General features: G+C 35.6%; 1 long non-coding RNA gene and 1 pseudogene across 1 annotated transcript in view; one reads left to right on the top strand and one right to left on the bottom strand.

Annotated features, from left to right (window-relative positions):
• The window catches only part of LOC117084340, a 520,722-nt gene that overhangs the window by 46,887 nt on the left and 452,811 nt on the right, over positions 1 to 21,024 (top strand). The gene's annotated exons all lie outside the window — the stretch shown is intronic.
• LOC117084339 lies at positions 18,236 to 19,004 on the bottom strand (annotated as a pseudogene).

Genomic DNA, 21,024 nt, shown 5'->3' with positions numbered 1-21,024 from the left:
AGCTCTCATTTTCATGAAAAAGCTTAGAAAAAGAATGGAAAATGTCACACTACTGGTTCCTTTTTGTGAGTACAAGAAGGTGTCTCTAATACCTTGTGTCTGTATTAGTATGTATTCTTTAAGATGAAAAAATGACAACGTAATTGTTTTCTCACCTAAGCTAAGAACAAAGGCCTCAGCAAGGTATATTAATTTTTAAGCCAGTGATCATTTTTGTGCTTAAATAGTCCAAATACCATGGGCCACTATTTTAGTTGTGGATAAAATGTATTCAGAAATGAAGTAACCATCTCAGCTAATGACAACTGCAGCCCACCCTCATCCTGGAATTCAGTGAAGTCTTGTCATGCTGTCTTTTCTTTTGAAGTTCCATGAAGAGTCACATTAAGGGGGTGAATGCTTCCATTTTAGGTTCCATTTAGACCACCCTATTCACTTTCTGTTAAAAGCTTTTTCTACTTTTTTAAACACATTTGAACATTTTCTTGTAATATCCCTGGCTAGAAGAAAATTTCCTTTAGGAAACTTTGACTGAAACATAGACACCGTTTTTAAGTTATAAGCCTTTGAAGAGAAGTATAGGTTTTCTAACTCTGTAAAAAAATATTCAATTCTATCTTTCATTTCACATAGTCCTACTCAAATAGAGTTTGATATAAAACTCTAAATCTGCCTTTATTTTATTGATCCCACTTGAGAAGTCGTGGGTAAAACTTTTGTTGAAATTTAACATATTACTTTTTAAAATTCAAATTCCTGAACACTGCAACTATGGGATGATGCTGTTCACTGCTTTATCCTATACTTCGTAGGAATAAAAATAGAATTGTTATCCTGGATCAACTTTTTAGTTTTCCTCTGGGAAACATTTGTAGAGAAATCTTTTGGCATCTTATATAGGCCTAATGATGGCTTAAATTATAATTAGCCAGAACAGGTACTAAAGGGAAAGTCTGAGGGTACCCCCATTACAAACTTCTGCTCCCAAATACCAAATGTACTATTTTGTGTTATTATAGCTTAAGTTCTTGAGAACCTGACAGGGAGTTTTGCAATGATTTGTAAATGGAAAGGCCACTGGAAAGTATTCAATATTAAGAAATAAGAGCACATTAAGAAGAATCTTGCAAGATTGAGTTAGTCCTTTTTAAAGATGGAGTAACATAACTGAAATAATGTTCATTTATGTCTTGATGATAAATGATCATCAGTCAAAAAAGGTAGTAAAGAATGCTCTTGAAGAGGGAGTAGTTTCCAAATGACTCCCAAGAACTCTTTGCATGGGAAAAGGGCAATATTTGGATAAGTTGAACTGGTTAGTTGGAGAATTGCAGGCATGAATTTGGAAGTGAGGTGAAGAAACATGTAAGCCAGTTAAGAAACTTTAGTTTCATTAGTGGTCCTTTAAGAAGTGATAGAGTGAGACTCCGTCTCAAAAAAAAAAAAAAAAAAAAAGAAGTGATAAAAGTGTTTATGGAGGAAAACGATGACATATGTGAATTTTGGAAAGTAAATTCCACCCAGGAAACATCAGGGAAAATAGACCAAAAAAAGAAATCCTGGGAGAATGAGAAATTCTTTTAAAAATCTGTCATTTGGAGGAGAGATAATGGAGAAGTTAGATTGACATCTGAGAGGAATGCACAAAGTTCATGTACTTTTGAAATGAGGAATATGCTATGAACAACAGTTATTTGAAGATTATATTTACATAGAAAGAGAAATTGAAGCATGTTTCTCATTATATTTTTTGAGAAGTATTAAAAATACTCTAGAATATTGTGCTTAACTTTTACATAAAATTGATTCATTCTTCAAGTTGTTAGAAATTAACACTTTAGGCCGGGCGCGGTGGCTCAAGCCTGTAATCCCAGCACTTTGGGAGGCCGAGACGGGTGGATCACGAGGTCAGGAGATCGAGACCATCCTGGCTAACATGGTGAAACCCCGTCTCTACTAAAAAAATACAAAAAATTAGCCGGGCGATGTGGCGGGCGCCTGTAGTCCCAGCTACTCGGGAGGCTGAGGCGAGAGAATGGCATAAACCCGGGAGGCGGAGCTTGCAGTGAGCTGAGATCCGGCCCCTGCACTCCAGCCTGGGCGACAGGGCGAGACTCCGTCTCAAAAAAAAAAAAAAAAAAAAAGAAATTAACACTTTATTTTTTACTCTGGTTATCTGGAAACTTGTCAGATATGTTTCATGAATTTAAGTCTTTGTATGTCTACTAAACTAGACTTGCTAGAAAAGATGACATTCTTTGTACCTAACACATGTAAGATAAAGGATAGGTTTTCAGAAATTGTAATTGAACAAATTGACCAGAAAATAATAATAATAACAATAATCATGGTAATACTTATAAAGGCAATATTTTTATTATTCAAAACAAAATTTACATGTATTATCTCCTGTGATCCTCTGTGACCTAGATAATTTTATAATTAAGAAAACTTCAAAATAGTTAAATAACTTCCCCAAGATCACAGAGTCTGAATCTTCAAATGAAAACCACATTTTTCTGCTTTTCAATATACCAACTATCTCAAAAACAAATGTTGAGCTGATCCTGGGGCTTCAGTGATCTTTCCAGGATATTCCAATATCAGCTGGGCAGAGACAGTCTAGCACTATTTAGGGTAATTCTCATTTAATATCTTTACACAACATTTTTTGTTAATGGCCTGTGTTTTATACTTCTCCTCCAGAAAACCCCTTTTCTATCCTTTTGTAGTTATAACATCAACAGTCAATTTTCCTTTTTTTCTTTTTTGTTAATCTAACTTAGGTGAACTTATTTATTATTAGTGAATTTTGCAGAGGTATTTCCACTGTCCCTACAGATTCCCAAATAATATGGTCCTAAACCTACAACCAAATACTGACATTTCTTTATTAGAAATTATAATATCAAGGAATACTGTAAAAATGATGCTATTGTTAAAAACAACACTAATAAAAGCTGCACTTATTTGCAAGCACATTGAGAGGAGTAATAATGGTCAGTGATAATATTTTCACCTAAAATCATTATAAGCAGTAAACTACTAATGAACACTACCATGAAACTTCAATGAGGAAGAGATTAAGAATTAATTGGTTAATTGGAAGGTGAAATTCGATTATTTAAAAGAAGTAAGTTTATCAAGTGGTTTAAAAGGTAAGGGCTTTCATTGAAGGCAACCAAGTGATTGTGAAAAAGGCACATTGAACATGACATTGTTTGGAAATTGTGGGAGCTGATTATAGCTAATTATAGCTGAAGTAGATAGTAAAAATTGAGACAAGATGGAAATTGAGATCCCTTTGTCTAATATGGTAGATACTGACACTATGTCATTGTTTAAACAAAATAAAATTAAAAATTCAGTTTCATGTTGACACTAGCCACGTTTCCAGTGCTCAGTATTTATGTTTGGCTAGTGGCTACTACAATGGATACCACAGAAATGAAATAATTCTTGAAGTAATTCTTTCATTTCAGGAGCTTCTTTGAAAGATCACCACAGACATACAAGGGCCAAGTGATAGTTTTATAGGCTCATATATAGCAAAATGAAGAGCAACCAAATGAAAAGTAAAATGAGAAATGTGAATTTTTAAACCACATCATCAGTCCTGTCTTCAGCATATTATTTAATCTTTTTCATATTTATCCTGATTTATTTAAAACTGCTAAGCATGTTTCTATAGCAGCATAAATGCACCAGAGTTTTCAATTTTAACATAGATATAGATGTATTAGGTTGGTGCAAAATTAATTGCGTTTTTTGCAAACGTTGCAATTACTTTTATGCCAACCTAATAGAATCATAGAACACATACACACACACACAGAGAGACACACATGCACAGACGACAACCCGTACAGAACATAGTCTTTTGCCAAAACCCTTTATTATAAACACAAAGGCACAAGTTCCTAGTGGTGCAAAATTAGTTGCTTAATATTACACAATTAGTACGACATTCAAATTAAGCCCTTGCTTTGTTTTTCACAATTAGGAACTTGTCCCACAAGACCATACAGTATCCCTGGATCTGGATTTTGAAATTTAAAGATTATAGTAAATGTATTGAGATTTATTCTGTCCTTCTTTTCAGGATATTGTGGGCTCCAAAAGTGGTAATATAGTAGAACCTCAACATCTATTCACCTCAGATAATTAGACTGTATGAATCCTGACAATTCTGGTGTTTGATTCCACAATGGGGATCATAATGCAGAATTTCATTGACAGGCATATTATGGAGCCTTTGCTGTGAGCTCTGGGAAAGTTTTATTTTCTCTCCTATGAAAGAGGCACAAGAGAAACATGACACATTTTCTTCTACTAGGTATGCCTGGATGGACCTGGTAGTCGTATACCCTGAGAATGCAGCCAATGCACTAGCATGGCAGAAGAGCAGACTTAGAGCCCTTCCTTCCACATCTGCAGCCACCTTCGTAGTCATTTCTTATTTAGTTATATAATAAAGATCATTTTTGTGGTTTATAAACAAGAATTATAATTAATTTTTACATAAATAGGGTAAGATGAAATACAGTAATTTTTTGTTTATATATTTTTTCTGGAGTGGCATACATTTTATATACATTTTTAGCACACATAACAGATAACCCAAAGGAAGAGAAACATTCTAGTTTGAAAACTCAGTATGTGGAAAAGTATAAAGTCAGAGAGCCTGATATTTTTAAAGAATAGTCAAGGTCTATTCGTTTTCAGGCAGGAATAATTATGAGAGCTTTAGTAGGTGGCGATAGGCAGGCAAATGTCAAATTAGAAACGTGAAATATTTTGCTTGGCATACCAAAATCATATAAGTTTCATCCCAGCAGTAAAACCTTGTACTCTATCAGAAGTCCTCAAAGATGGTTCTAATAATCCTATTTGAAAAGCACTCATGGAATTTTTTTTTTTTTTTTTGCTAACGTTTAAAGGTTAAAGCCCTTATTTAATAATAAACTTTCAGTCACAATACATTGTTTATTATCTGTACATATTATTTTAAGCATTGATATTAGAATTTTCTACTACAATGTTAAGGTATAGTGGTAGTGGTTTGGAAGGTAAATGTGAGAGGGACTCAAGCAGCTTGTGCAAAGACCATTTTGCCAAAAGTGTGTCAATGCAATTCTCAAAGAAGCTTAGACGTTCAAACACTCCTACACTTTCACAGATAATGGTAAAATAAATGTTTAGATGGACCCATTATTTTTGATAGAGAAGACATGATTTTTTTTTTTTTTTTTTTTTTGAGGCGGAGTCTCGCTCTGTCGCCCGGACTGGAGTGCAGTGGCCAGATCTCAGCTCACTGCAAGCTCCGCCTCCCGGGTTTACGCCATTCTCCTACTTCAGCCTCCCGAGTAGCTGGGACTACAGGCGCCCGCCACCTCGCCCGGCTAGTTTTTGTATTTTTAGTAGAGACGGGGTTTCACTGTGTTAGCCAGGATGGTCTCGATCTCCTGACCTCGTGATCCGCCTGTCTCGGCCTCCCAAAGTGCTGGGATTACAGGCTTGAGCCACCGCGCCCGGCCGAGAAGACATGATTAAGTTAGTTAACTCAGTCCTCTAATTCACACCTTTCATCTTTTGAAAGGATACCACCAAAATCATGGGCAAACATCACTAAAGTGTAGGTATTGAGACATGAGTATAAATAAATCTAATTAATTTTTAAAAATCATTACTGCATGCATGTGGATACAGTTCTAAATTTTAAAAACACTTTCACAGTATAAGAAAAACTCTGGTGTTCATAAGCACTTTAAACAGAAAATGTTCCTGGCTCTTGCATTCATGCTGTTACTTAGTTGTTACTAATAGTAACCAGGGAATGGATCTTGAAATATGCTTTCACCCTTACTATGCTAATAGTTCATTCTTTTTTGTGAACAATAGGGTTGAATTTTTCAGACAGTATATTTAAGGCTTAATATATGTAGTCTTTGACTATGAAGGCAAGGATTTCTCAGGAAGGCTCTGACTTATTAACTTAAGTTCTACCTGTTTACACTTGTGATGTGTTCAACATCATGTCATGCTATGAGGAAATACAAAAGTAGAAAGAAAGTGGGTTGAATAGTGCCCCCTTCACATCAAAGTCATGTCCATGAGGAATGTCCATGCACCCTTATTTGGAAATAAAATCTTTGCAGATATAATTAGTTAAGTTAAAATGAGGTCATACTTGATTAAGATACGCCCTGAATTCAAAAATGTGTGTATCTATAAGAGAATTGGGAGAAAGATTTAGACAGAGAGAGTACACACATGTACCCAAGGGAGATTGTCATGTGACACAGAGGCAGAGATTGGAATGAGTAAGCTATAAACCAAAAAAAGGCAAGGTTTGCTGGTAACTGGAAGCTAGGAGAGAGGCATGGGAAAAGTTCCCCCTCAGAACTTCCTGAAGGAACCAAACCTGCTGACCCCTTGATTTCGGACTTCCAGGCACCCAAACTGTATCAGAATAAGATTTCTGTGGTTGTAAGCCACCCGGTTTATGGTAATTTCATCACAGGAGCTCTATGGAAGGAAACAAGGAAAGGAGGAAACACAAAGGAAACAAGGATTTGTGGAATCCATGCTATGGGGCCGATTCTGTGCTAGACTTCCAGTTGTTAATTGAATCCTTACAGGGATCTCTGTCCCTGACACAGAGAAATCCAGAAACTCAGAGATAAAAAACAAACTCACTAAAGCTCAAAGTGGTTAATAACTTCACTCTGAGCAAATAATCATCAGGAGTAGAGCTCCTGTTTCTTCTGTTACATTCATCACCCTAAACTCCCTGGGCATGGATTTATTCCTCTTACAATGATGTGCTGCTGATTTTGGGGTTTTCAGAAAAGAGGAGCTCAAGGAGTACTGGGATATGAAAGGATATCTTCTGTGAGGGAATGGAGCTAAAGCTGGCTTTTGACATCTCAATAGCATTTGCATAGACATAGAGGTCCAAGTATGCTTTTCAAGGGGAGAGAGACTGGGATCCTAACTCAGTTTTAGAATTGAAGCAGTCAAATGCCGATACACATGCTGAATTGTACACTTTCTATGTAAGACTCCTGCATCTGTTGTATCGCAATAGTATATACTCTGCCAGAATTCACGCATATAACACCTCTCCAATGCTTACAGACACCCTACAGTACAGGTATGCTCATCCTCATAGTGTGAATAAGAAAATGAGTTTCTGAAAGGTTCAATGCTTTTTTCAAGGTCACATGATTAGAAATTGATGACAGGGAATTCAATAAACAATGTTTCTGACTCCAAGCTCTATATACTCAAACTATATATAATGGTAGAATAATTCTCCCTCTTGCCTTGCACTCTCTCTTTACCCATTTCTTTCTTTAAATTTATGTAGTATTTTTATAGAACAGAAGCAGCACTTGGTGGGATACAACTTACACAAGACACAAATCTCAATTAGAATGCAACATATTCATATCTTTCTGAACATAATGCATGTTAAGGCCTAAATATCGTATGTATTTGGTAGGGGAACAAGGCATATTAATTATGACTAGGAGAGCACAGTGACTTAGCAGGAGACTTGCTCATCAACTCTGAGCCATGCAAAGTCAATGATAATTGCTCATTTTTTGTCTGTCCTGCTAAGCTAGGGGAGAGTATCTGAAGGGATGGGCTATGTCATCACTATCATTACATACCTGCCTTCTGGCTCTATGCCTGGCATGAAGCATGTGATCAGTAAATGTCTTCCTGAATGAGTGGATACTTGAATAAATTATTATATGAGATGATGGCTAATCTATGTTTCTTTGGTCATCATTGATGGTTGTTACTCAAGCAGTTTAAAACATATATAAGTTATCTGGTCTAAGACTCATATGTAAAGTGAAGTGCTTATCACTAACTTTCACTAAAAATAATGAAAATACATATAATATTTATATGTTTTGTAAAAATATACTTTTCTTAAAAACAAATAACATACTCTACCTTTTTCTACCTTAAAGTAATTCTTCTAAATACCAGGCCTCTTTTGCTATACTCTCTTCTCTGACAGTGCATTGGTAGTCTAGACATAACACACAGTTAACAGAGCAAGATCTGGGATACATGTGTAAAAGGAAAAAAAGAAAACCAATTTAAGAACCCATACAACCTCTCTGATAAATCCTTAATTCTTGTTTTAATGATTAATTAATATGAACCAGAATATAATGATAAATCCTTAATTCTTATTTGAATGATTAATTTATATAAACCAGAATATAAACACATTTTGAAAATTTTCTGATAATTTAAGCAAGACCTCATCAGGGTAATTGTATTCACATCATCTATTTAGGAATCAGTCTTTCCAAATAGTATTATATTACGATAATGAGACAATATGCATATGCAAATTGCTGAAATCAAAAGTCATGTTAATGAAAACATTAAACAGAAAATATTAGATAGAATGATAATTTGACGTATGAAATACCTTCAAGCATATGGAAAAATCATGCAAATAGCTTAACCATCACAACCTAATGTGCTTTTTATCTACTAGAAAATTGCAAGGGGAGATGGACCACAGTGGCAGTGACTTTATTTTACATTATGAGAACTGTAAAGGAGTATTATTTTTGCAGTTTCAATATGGATAAGTCCCAAGCTTTTTCTTCTGCCAGTTTCAACCTTGATGAAAGTCACTTGTGTCCTGATCCCACATGAAAAACTGCCAAGATGCCTGCGGTAGAATCAGACAGATCCATAAGTCAGTTTCCCCTTCTCTCTCCTGCCTCTCCTATGCAACGTTCTGCGTTATTTCTCTGGGTCTTTTTTGTTATATACTGATTCTCAGGAAGCATTTATTTGTATTTCTCTGCTATTTAGTTGAACAGCAATATGGTCCCCTTGTGTTCGTTTGGCCTTGTAGGCTGACCTTTAATAGGGTGTGGGTTTCCCCTGGAGCACCAGAAGTTGTTTCCCAGGAGTATAACAATGTCCAGTCTCCCCTCTTCTATCCAGATGCATTGCATATGCCTACAGAAAATTCAGTTTCCAGTTAAGGGCTATTTTTCTAGAATACAGGTAAGATATGTCAGAAAGATGTCCTCCCAATAGCTGAAAAGAAAGGGAAGATTTTTTTTTGTCCAAGCTATTTTGTTCCAGACATTCTTCAAGGACATCCACAAAACTCTGAGAAGTAGGTATTATTATCTATGTTTCTCAGATGAACTAGTAGTAGTTAAATGGTAGGTGTAGAATTTAAACTTAAATGTATCTGCCCCCAAAACTCTTTCCACCATAACCATTGACCCAGAGATATACTTATCATCAGCATAAAGCAAGCAGCACAATTTAAAGTGTCTTTATATAAGCTACTTGGAACCATAGAACCATAGTACAGTACTGATGGGAAGCTTAACAACCATTTAATCCAATCACCCCACTGAAAGAGAAAAGCTGTGGCTTTTTAAGAGATGCAGTGTTTGACCCAAGATCAGATATTATAACTATGACCCAACCCTTCTAATTCCAGTGCCTATGACCCAACCCTTCTAATTCCAGTACCTATGACCCAACCCTTCTAATTCCAGTACCTATGACCCAACCCTTCTAATTCCGGTACCTATGACCCAACCCTTCTAATTCCGGTACCTATGACCCAACCCTTCTAATTCCGGTACCTATGACCCAACCCTTCTAATTCCGGTACCTATGACCCAACCCTTCTAATTCCAGTACTCATTCATAACAATATTCTACCTCTCACTTAACAATTTGGCTTGCTTTAATACAGTTTCTTTTTTCCTTTTTATATTTTCATCTTTATCCTCTATTGATTGACTGTCCTAACTGATGAAACAGACCAACTTGCATTCACCAACTTTCTTCTCTCTTATTGTGAACAAGTTTAAAGAATTTCCTAGAAAAGGTCACTTGAGATCCACCATGAATGAGAATGGATTGGAACAAATTGCAAAACTATTTGGAGTTTAATTCACAGATTATTGAAAGATTTTCTTTTCTCTCTACTTTGAATCTTTTTTGAATGGAACTGATGTTAAAATGCAATTAATGCCCTTACCAACTTGCCAGTCAGCAGAATTCTGTGCTTCTGCTCAAACTGAGAAAAATAAACAGACGAAAAGCAAGCAAAAAAGTACAATAAAGCAAAACTGCATCATAGCTACTTCACACAGAGACAACTTCAATGTTTTTCCAGAGTCAGTGCTGCCTGAGGATGCATAACATTGGTCCTTGATAGCCAATTTTCTGCCATCTTGAGAATAGTTAGCAATCCATCCATCACTATGCTTGGGGTACATAAAAAGAACAGTACCTTGTAAAGGTCTTAAAAAATTACTCCCAAAAGATAAGAGAGACCAAATGCTTGCTGTTTTTAAATAGAATTTGAATGAAATATATTAAAAAGAAACAAACAAAAATATTCAATACATCTTACTGGCAATTGTCAAACTCTCTCTCTCTTTTTTTGGACACATCTTTTGAAAATGGCTTTTGTTTTGACATTTTACCTGAATGCATTTCTCTCTCATGCTGGGGTCCTATTTTGGGAAACTAAGAACAGGGAAAGCCCACTCCATAGAAGTGCTGCAAACACTTTGCACACATATTAGTCCCCAGATTAAAAAACAAACCCCAAATCAGGAGTTTTTGTAGTTTGTTACCACACCAAGTGGTTAAAGTGTCAGTAGATACTAAGAAGTTACTGCTGCTGGCTCCACAAGTTTCTACAGAATATTTATTTTTCAAATCAGTTGGGATATGGAGAAATAGGTAGACATTGAGGGTAAAAGAGACAGGAGGCATGGTAAGGAGGAGGTAATATCAAGAAGAAACCTGTCTGATTCATTATTAAATGAGAAATGCTAAATTGTATTAAGCATTTGCTTAGGTGAATTTCCTTAGAAGGAAAGTCTGAGATAAAGATTCCTGTACAAATGATATATTTGGGAATAAATGCGTGAGAAAAGAAGGATAAGACAGGGGTAGGAGCCAAGCGATGATGTGGTCTCAGCTGGAAATCAGCTTCAGCCTGATCTTGCAAGATGTTCTAGAGCTGCACTGTCCAATATATTAAGTAGTCACTGGCCACAGGTGGCACTTAAGCACTTGAAATATGATTAGCCTGAATTGAAATGTGCCCCAAGTATAAAATACATATCAGATCAAAGATGTAGCGCAGAAACGTAAAATATCTCATGAATAGTGTGTTTTTACTGATTACATATTGAAGTAATATGTTGGGTTAACTAAAATATATTATTAAAATATTTCACCCACCCACTTCTTTTTTTACTTTTTAAATATGACTAGTAGAAAAAAATCAATTACATATGTGGTTTGCATTGTATTTCTACTGAGCTACACTGCTTTGGAATGACCATCTGAATTTACTTTAATCAGGAAAATAATATACAGTGAGGTAATGTCCCTCTCTCCTTCCCTCCCTCCCTCCCTCTCTCCCTTCCTTCTTTCCTCCCTTCCTTCTTTCTTCCTTCCTTGTTTCTATCCTTCCTTTCCTCCATCCTTCCTTCTTTCCTCCCCCTCCCTCTTTCCTCATTTTTTCCTTTCTTCCTATTTTCTTCTTTCTCCTTAAAAATTCTAACCATTAATGTGTGTTTAACACTGACCAAGGCAGGACTGCTTCTAGATCTCCTACTCAGGTTGCACAGAGGCCTGTGATCTCATCATCCAAACACCCAGGCAGACATGTCCACAACTGTATTATCCTAAGCACAGCTACAGAATGCTCATCACAGCTCGGTGGTGGGAAGAGATACTGGCAGCAGCTCTTCAAAATAAGTAGCTTATTCAAGGTTCAAAAATATATCATCAACTGGCTTCCAGGTACTGCCATCTTTTCATCTGTAGGCCCATGTTGTTGATGGCAGATGAAAGCTATTGTGACGGGAAATCAAAACAAAAGAACCCTACTTCATTCCATTTCTGAAGTAGTGCTACTTGCAGGTACCTGGAGGACACTTAAAAAGGTAGGAGCAGCTGCAAAGAGCTAAATTATGTACCAAAAAATTAATATTTAACTTATAATTCATTACATAAATTGTACTGCAATTTATACCATTTCTACCCCAGATTTTTTTCTTTGGTAACTTGCTAAATTTTTTGGTGTATGCTCAGTTTCTAGAAACACTTGGTAACTACACTGATTCCTTGCAGAAAGCCCTTTTCATAACATAGGCTGACCTTCATAGTCATCATTATCATCATCATCATCATCATCATCATCATCACTGTGTCACCAATGATATTATTTTTGAACTTTTGCCCATGGCATATTGATCAGTATTAGGCTCAATAATGATTCATAATGTGTTGGGCATTTGGGATGTTAAGGCAAAAATTATGGTGAATAAAATCAATAGTGTAGGCAGTGTGTTATCTCTTCTTTGACAATTTGTCAGTCAAAAGAATTTGAGTACAGGCAGCAATTCTAGAATATAACTCAACTGCATAGCATGTTACTAGGCAGGGGTCAATTTGATGTTATATTTTTCTGTGCTTTCAGTTTTCTTGCATTTTAAAAAAGAAACTAAACAGCCAATCCAACAGAGTGGCATAAGGAATGCACAGCTTACCAAACTCCATTGTCAGTGATAGTAAATACAATAGTGGATAAAGTGGCAGAGCAGAGAGGAAAAGCAAACAGTGTCATGAATTTCTAGATATATTAAGCATCTGAAAAGTAATTAATATCTAGCAGGCTAACTAATATTTGATCTAGAAAGTATTAATAGGACCTTGATTTTAACATTTGGATCTAGCACTAATTTATCTAATCTTTTACAGTTAGATTATAATAATGTAATAATTTTTTTCTACAAAGAATGGAAGCTACATCATAGCCAAATAATAATATGCTATCTGTATATGCGAAACAGCTCAATTATTTGAGGCAATTAAGCTAATATCTCTAGAGTGACTTGAAAGGAGGTTATCTTTGTAGGAAAGATTTCAATGAGAATTGGAAAAATACAGCATTTTTTGCTGTAATTCTGTGAAAAAAATACAAAATGGACCAAAGAAATTAGTCTTCAATGTTTAATGTTTATCATTACCAAAACCCAACTCTCTGATGACTTTCTTAATTATCTAGATGAAATTTTCTTGTTTTGCAAAAGTGATAATTTCTAAGGGAGGCTACTCTTGCTAGAGCTAGCTTTTTACTGCTGCCTATACAAAAGCAAGAATAAAAATGGAAATAGAAATATGCTGCACTAATATTGTTTTCTAGATGTTTGCTCTTTGAAGCTTTCTTGGTATTATTTGGTGGTAATTTCTTAAATTAGAACCTTTTCCTTGTCTCTCTGATTTAAGTAAACAATAGTGTTTCACATACTAAAGCTTTTATTTTAAAAAATCTCAAAACATCTTATTAATAACCACATTACCCCTTGCAGAAATTCCTGGTTAAAAATGGTTCAGAAGTGGGAAAGACATATGTAAATGGCAAGCCTCAGGATCAGAAAAGCCCACGACTTAACCACAGTCCTGGATAGACTGTTATGAAATTCCGATTTTCGTACCCCAGCATGATATTCTACTCCACTGTGACAAAACTGCTCCCATGAAGTTTAATAAATCAATGACCAGACCTTAATAACTTAAGCTCATAGAGAGAATAATAATATAAACATTAGAGTAGGTCTAGCTTGGCCAATTTGTGGAAGAACTCAAAGTTACTTCTAATTAGTAAGACAAAAAGTCTTCTGATATGTTAAAGGATGTAGGTCCTGCCAGTTAGTTCAGTCCTTCAAGTTGCGTACTGACTCTCAAACATGTCACCATTTTTTTGTGCTAGTTTATTGGATACTGACAACATAGTCTAAGACAGAAGCATAACTAATGTACTCTTATTTTAAGTTACATTTGTTTCAGCTGTTCTATCTTAGAAGGCAGTGAGTTCTATTATTTCCAGTTAAATGATGTTATATAAGTGCATTAAAATGTCTAGTGTAAGAGGGAAGCAGTGATTTTACATATGATTTTGATAGATTACTTTTACTGTCCAGTGGATAAGGGTAATGAGCCAAGAGAGTAATGGTGAGTGCTTTTCAAGGCATATTTATGTCTTCCATTATTGTGAAATGCAAAGTGAGGGATCAATGCTTTGGGAAGCTCAGGAATGTACACCCATAATGATCTGTGGGTGTGGACAGAGTCCTCGTGTGGATGGTTACAAAACACATCAAATACACCAGTGATCGAAATGCTTTGTTTATAGAGAATATCATAGCTATACTGAAATGATTTCCAGATTTTTTTACTCACAGATCTAAAATTAGGATTCCATAACTTACAGGCCATTAAAACTAATTAAAACAACAAACACACACACACAAATAAGAAGACAATGGAAAACGTGACATTCAAATTTCACTTGACGTTTAACCTTAGTGTGCATTTTGAGTGCTCTCTATAACTCCACTGCCATTCTTATTGATCAGCTCCTCACCATATCAGACCTGTTTTTTACTTTATTGCCATACTTACCTTACTAAAAGACAAATCTAATTATTGCTCTGCCCTTGAAACTCTTACTTAGGTACCTGTTGCCTAAAGATAACACTTAAAAGCCAAATTGTTCTCACAATCTATTCCCAACTACCAACTTCATTGGTCAATACTATCATTTTTACTTTTCCATAAAAATCATAATACTTTTCAAAATGCCATTTGTTTTAGAAGGGCTATGCTTATTTTTTCTGGCAGAGAAATGTATATTAATGCATTTCCTGGTGGGTCTCATGCTTCCCACTTTACACTATGAGCATAAATCCTTGCTTCTTTTCCACCTGCACATTCTGTACTTAAATCATTATTTCAATTTAAATTATTATTTCAATTATTATTCTTTGCTTTAATTTATTTATTTAGAAATTGGTAGCCACTATTAACATTACCATATCTCTAGCGCTTGGACTCAGCATACTTTAGATGCTTTTAAATATGTGTCCATTTGAATTGACTATATTTAACTTCATTATCTTTTTCCCTCATAAGTCGCAGATCAAAGAATATTCCCTTTTAAGCAGATATTAACAGGGGAAATACACACCATTGTTTCAGAAAGTAATTATGCAGATTGACTCTCCTAGTAGGAAATTAGAAAATTCACTCAGCACCACAGCTGTGGGACTTAATTTATAGAATCAGCTATATTTTGAAAACTTTGAAAATCTGCCAAAAGAGAAAATTACAAGATTGATTCTGTAAATGATGGTGTTCAAAGTTAAACTACTTCTCTGATGGATTTGTTAGAGACGATTTTTTCCCCAGCCATATTTTTTTATTTTCTTACTTTTGATCAATGGATAACTTCTGCTTCATCCTATAGCAAATAATTCTACCTGCATAAAATGTAAGCTTATAATCATTTGTGAAAGATAAAGGCAGTACTTTAGCTATTTAGATTAGGTAAATGAATCGTGAACATAGTGTCCTTTACTTCAAATACTACACTCTCATCCCACACCCCCTGTTCTGTTGAGCATTGTCACTAAAATAACAAACACGATGGCTGGCAGGGACAGTGGAGGAAACTAAATTTTTTTTTAGATATACACTGCTGAAATGAGGCATTATCATATGAGCCAGCTTTCCAATTTAGAACACACTCATTCCTTAATTTGGTTTGATGTGAATGCATATACAGAAAAGTGCATATAGCCTCAGTGTGCAGCTTGATTCATTTTACAAATGGAACACACCCATACAGCAACATATAGAAGCCCTTCATACCCCCTTCTAATCATGATCTTAATTCCACCCCAGGGAAGCCATTAGCCAAACTTTTAACATCATGGATGCTAATTTTTGTACTCTACGCAAATTGCATATTAAATAGTTACTTTTTTCATTCCGGCTTGTTTCCCTCAATACTATGTTTGTGGGTAGCTATATTTTGTTCATTCTCATTGCTACATAGTATTGCATTGTGTGACTATACCACAATTTATTTATCCATTCAACTGTTAATAGGCCGTTGCGTAGTTTTGAGGTTGGCTTTATGAATACTGTTGCTATGAATATTCATGTGCACATCTTTTGGAGAACATATGTATGCATTTTTCCAAATGTTAAACCCATCTTATATTCCTGGAATAAACCACACTTTTCGTGATATATTATCCTATTTATATGTTGCTGGATTTGATTTTCTAGGATTGGGTTTAGGATTGTTGCATTTATGTGACTAAAAGAAATTAGTCTGTGATTTTCCTTTCCTTTAATGTTTTGTGAAGTTTTCTTATTGGGTTTTCCTGGGTCTTATAAAATACATGTTGGAAAGTGTTATCTCTTTTTCTTTCTACTCTGAATGAGTTTGTTTAATAGTGGTATTATTCCCTTAAATATTTGGAAGAGCTCACTGATAAGGTTATATGGATCTGGAGTTTTCTTTCTGGGAATGATTAAGTTCTTTCATAGATATGAGATTATTAAGATTTTCAATTTCTTTTTCTGTCAATTTAGGCTATAGATTTTCCCCCAAACATGTCCATTTCATACAATTTTCTAAATTAATTGGCATTAGGTTGTTAATAATATTAATTTCTTTGATGCTTGAATGATATTAGTGATGATTTATTTTGTATTCCTAATTCTGACAACTGTTTTTTCTTTCTTTTTTTATTGATCAGTTTGTAGGTACTTATGAATTAAATTAATATTTTTATAGATTGTGTATGTTTGAGATTTGAGTTAGTTTTTCGCTAATTTCTTGAGATGGATGTGTAAATATTGATTTTCAGCCTCCTTTCTAACAGATTTTTTTGAAAACATATTTAATTGATTTTTTTCTCTAAAAACATTTTTCTTTTGGCTTTTTATATACAAAATATTTTTCCACTGGATATAGAATTCTAAGTTACATTGTTTTAGCACTTTTCAAAAGGCCATGTTCTTATTTTCTAGCTTTTATTATTTTCATGTTTAGTTTCAGTCTTGCTGCTTCTTTGAAAGTAATTTGTCTTTTTCACTTGGCTTGTACTAAGATTTTCTCTTTGGATTCCTACCCTGTAACTTTTATATATATTGCTTGGACTTTGTTGAACTTCTTGAGTCTGGATTAATGTCATCCATCAATTTTGGAAAATTTTCAGTCATTACCTCTTCACTGTTTCCTTTGCCAAATTCTCTCTCTTTTCCCCCTGTGAGAATAGATTTATACAACTACCAGACTTATTGAGTTTGTTCCACATGTCTCTCACTAATTTTCCCTGAATTTTTCTCTCTGAGCATCAGTTTTGCATTTTTTATTTATCTGTTTTTTAATTCACTAAGTCTTCCCTAGCTAACATGCTATTGGATTCATCCATTGCAGTTCTTAGTTTCAGATTTTTTTTTTTTTTTTTTTTTTTTTTTTTGAGGCGGAGTCTCGCTCTGTCGCCCGGACTGGAGTGCAGTGGCCAGATCTCAGCTCACTGCAAGCTCGGCCTCCCGGGTTTACGCCATTCTCCTGCCTCAGCCTCCCGAGTAGCTGGGACTACAGGCGCCCACCACCTCGCCCGGCTAGTTTTTGTATTTTTAGTAGAGACGGGGTTTCACTGTGTTAGCCAGGATGGTCTCGATCTCCTGACCTCGTGATCCACCCGTCTCGGCCTCCCAAAGTGCTGGGATTACAGGCTTGAGCCACCGCGCCCAGCCCAGATTTTTTTATTTAGTTTAAAATGTCCACTTAATTTGTTTCTACAGGTCCCAATTTTTACTTGAAAATTTTCATTATTTTATGTCTTTATTCCTTTTTTAAACTATTTCATTAATATAGTTATCATAATTATCCTAAAGTCCAGTTCTGTTCATGCCAACATCCAAGTTCTTGTTCAAATATCAATTTCTTAAAAATTATTATTGGTCATATAGTCTTGGTATTTTGCAAGTTTTGTGTTTGGATTGTGTAAAAATAACCATAGATACTCCAGATTGTGTAATAGGGTTAATTCCTATTTCTGTTAGGCAGAGAAAATGTGAGGGTGTTGACCTCAATCCAAATTCGATTATGATTTCAGTAAAGTCATCTTACCTCTGGTTTGCTCTGCTTTCTAGAGCATGAAGCTTTCTGCCAGAGCCAAACCTGAGTTTCACCCACTAGCTGGCCTATTCTCCATGAAAAAACTTTTTTTTTTTAAATAACCACCAGGACACTCCTACAAAATTTACTCTGACGTTCAAAGTTTCCAGCCTTACAACAAGGTAATTTTTTGGGGGGGTGGGGGGAGCGAAAAAAAAGTCAGTTTATTTGATGTGTTTCTTAGTAATGGAATTGTGGGGAAGAACAAAAGCGGGTTCTGGGACTCACATTGCTTTGGGGGGAGCTAAAGCTTCCCAGAATCCCTTGTCCCTCCCCACTTTGGGCACTTAGCGGTGGGGCTGGGAAGTGACAGGGACAAGGCAAGGAATGATTGATTAAAGCTAACGAGCAGACAGAAGGCACTGGTGGGTCATATCTCGGGCCTGGAAGAGGGAGGGCGTGGGCCAGGCCCCATGTAACACCAGGGGCTCCTTGGCATCCAGGCTTGGCCTCTAGTCCTTTCCCTTCCTTTTCTTGGCTTTGGCCTTGGTTTTGGTCTTGGGGGTGCAGGGCTTGGTGATGCAGATAGTCTCCTGGCACTGGGCATTGTAGCGCGCCTTCTTCACGGTGCCTTGGCGGACTTTGGTGCCTGTGCCCCCGTCACACGCACCCCAGTTCTCAAACTTGTACTTGCAGTCGACTCCAAACTCCTTCTTCCAATTGCAGGGCACCCTGCACCGGATGCGCTGGGTCTGGGCCCCGCAGGTGCCCTCGCGGAAACCCACGCCTCAATCCTTGCTGCTGGGGGTGCAGGGCCCCCAGGCCCACTCCGCACACTCACTCTACGGGCCGCCCTTCTTCACCTTGTCTTTCTGTTTGGCCACTGCAGAAGTGAGCGCCAGCAGGGCGAGGAGGGTGAGAAGGAGGAAGCCTCGGTGCTGCATCTCGCTCGATGCCTGCGCTGCTTCGCTCCCTCCCGCACCGGGCCAATCACAACAAAGTAATTTTTAAGTGGGTGCACAGCAATATAGGGGATCTCCCCACTCTTGATGTTTCTCATTCTAGCTTTGTATAACTTGTGAAAGATCTGCTGGTTGCTCTTTCTCTAGGAAGATTCCTCTTCCTAGAATGAGTCACAGTTCTCAGGCTGTAACCTACACTAAAAATTAGTACATACTGCCAGAATAAAAACTTCCGGGATCCTCAGTTCACCCCTGAATGATTCTCTCCTCTCTGGAATTTTTTTCCATTAATCCTAATTTGTATAGCTATTTATATAATTTACCTGAAAGCGAAGTGCTCCAGAACTGAATTTACTTTTTTACCCTAACAACATGATTTGAACACTTAAAAGTTTAATACAGAATATATTTCTATTTTCTCTCAATAAATTAACGAGAGAAATTTAAAATAAAAATTAATTAAACTATTGAAAATAATTAAAATTTACCAATTCATTAGGAGATAATCTCTTCATAATTATTTCTCAATAATTACAGGCATATCTCATCTTATTGCACTTTACAATAAAAAATGGAAGGTTTGTGGCAATCCTGCATTGAGCAAGACTATCAGTACCATTTTTGCAAAAGCATGTGTTCACTTCTTGTCTCTGTGTCACGTGATGACAATTCTCACAATATTTCAAACTCTTCTTCATTATTATATCTTTCATGGTGCTCTGTGATCAGTGATCTTTGACATTATTATTGTAATTGTTTCAGGGTCCCATGAACCATGATAAAATGACAAACTGAATTGATAACTGTGGTTTGTGTTCTGACTGGTCCACCAAATGGCCAATCCTCATGTCTCTTCCTCTTTTCAGGCATCCCTATTCCTTGAGACAAAACAATATTGAAATTAGGCCAATTAAAAACCTCACTAATTTCAGCTTTAAAAACATATATAGACTGAAAGTGAAGTGATATAAACAAATAATTCATGCAAATGAAAACCAAAAGAGAGCAGGGGTACCTATACTTATATCAGAGAAAATATCCTTTAAATCAAAAACTATGACAAGGGACAAAGAATAAGGTCATTATGTAATGATAAAAGAGTCAATTCATCAAGATGATAGAAAAATTTAAATATATATATGCATCCAGCATCAGAGCACCTATATATGTAAACCAGATATTATCTAATCTGATGGGAGAAATAAACAACAATATAATATTGGTAGGAAACTTCAATACCGTGCTTTCAGCAATTGATAGATCAGACAAATCAATCAGAAAACATTGGAATTGAACTACATGTTAGACCAAATGAACCTAAAAGACATGTCTATAACATTTTATCCAATAGCAGCAGAATATACATTCTCCTCCAGTACACATGAAACATTATCCAGGAGAGATCATATGTTGGGACACAAAACAATACTTAACAAATTTAGAAAGATCGAAATCATTTCCAGCATCATTTCCAGTCACACAATTATATGACTCCAGAAATCTATTATTGAAAAATAAATAAATACTAGAAATTTCACATATGAACAGAAACTAAATAGCATGCTCCTAAATAAACAATAGATCAAAATAAAATGAAATGGGACTTTAAAAAATCTTCGGACAAATGAAAATGGAAACAATATACTGAAACTTATAGGAGGTTAGAAAAGCAGTTCTAAAAGGAAAGTAAACTGATAAATGCCTACAAAAAGGAAAAAAAAAATCTAAAATATACAACCTAACTTTGTATTTCAAGCAACTTGAAAAAGAACAAACAAAACACAAAGTTAGTACAATAAAGTAAATGAAAAATTCAGAGCAGGAATAAAGAAATAAAAAGTAGAAAATCAATTGAAAAGATCAACTAAAGAACTGTTTTTTAAAAATGATAAAATTGACAAACCTTTAAGTAGAATGACAAAGAAAAATGAGAGAAGACTGAATAGACAAAATCAGAAATGGAGGAGACATTACAACTGATTCCACAGGAATACAAAGGATCATAAGAGACCACTATGAAGAATAATGCACCAACAAATT

This window comes from Trachypithecus francoisi, unplaced genomic scaffold (assembly GCF_009764315.1).
Source record: "Trachypithecus francoisi isolate TF-2019V2 unplaced genomic scaffold, Tfra_2.0 Lachesis_group0, whole genome shotgun sequence".
NCBI lineage: Eukaryota > Metazoa > Chordata > Mammalia > Primates > Cercopithecidae > Trachypithecus > Trachypithecus francoisi.
The sequence above is the reverse complement of the archived record's forward strand: the minus strand, read 5'-3'. Positions and strand labels throughout refer to the sequence as shown.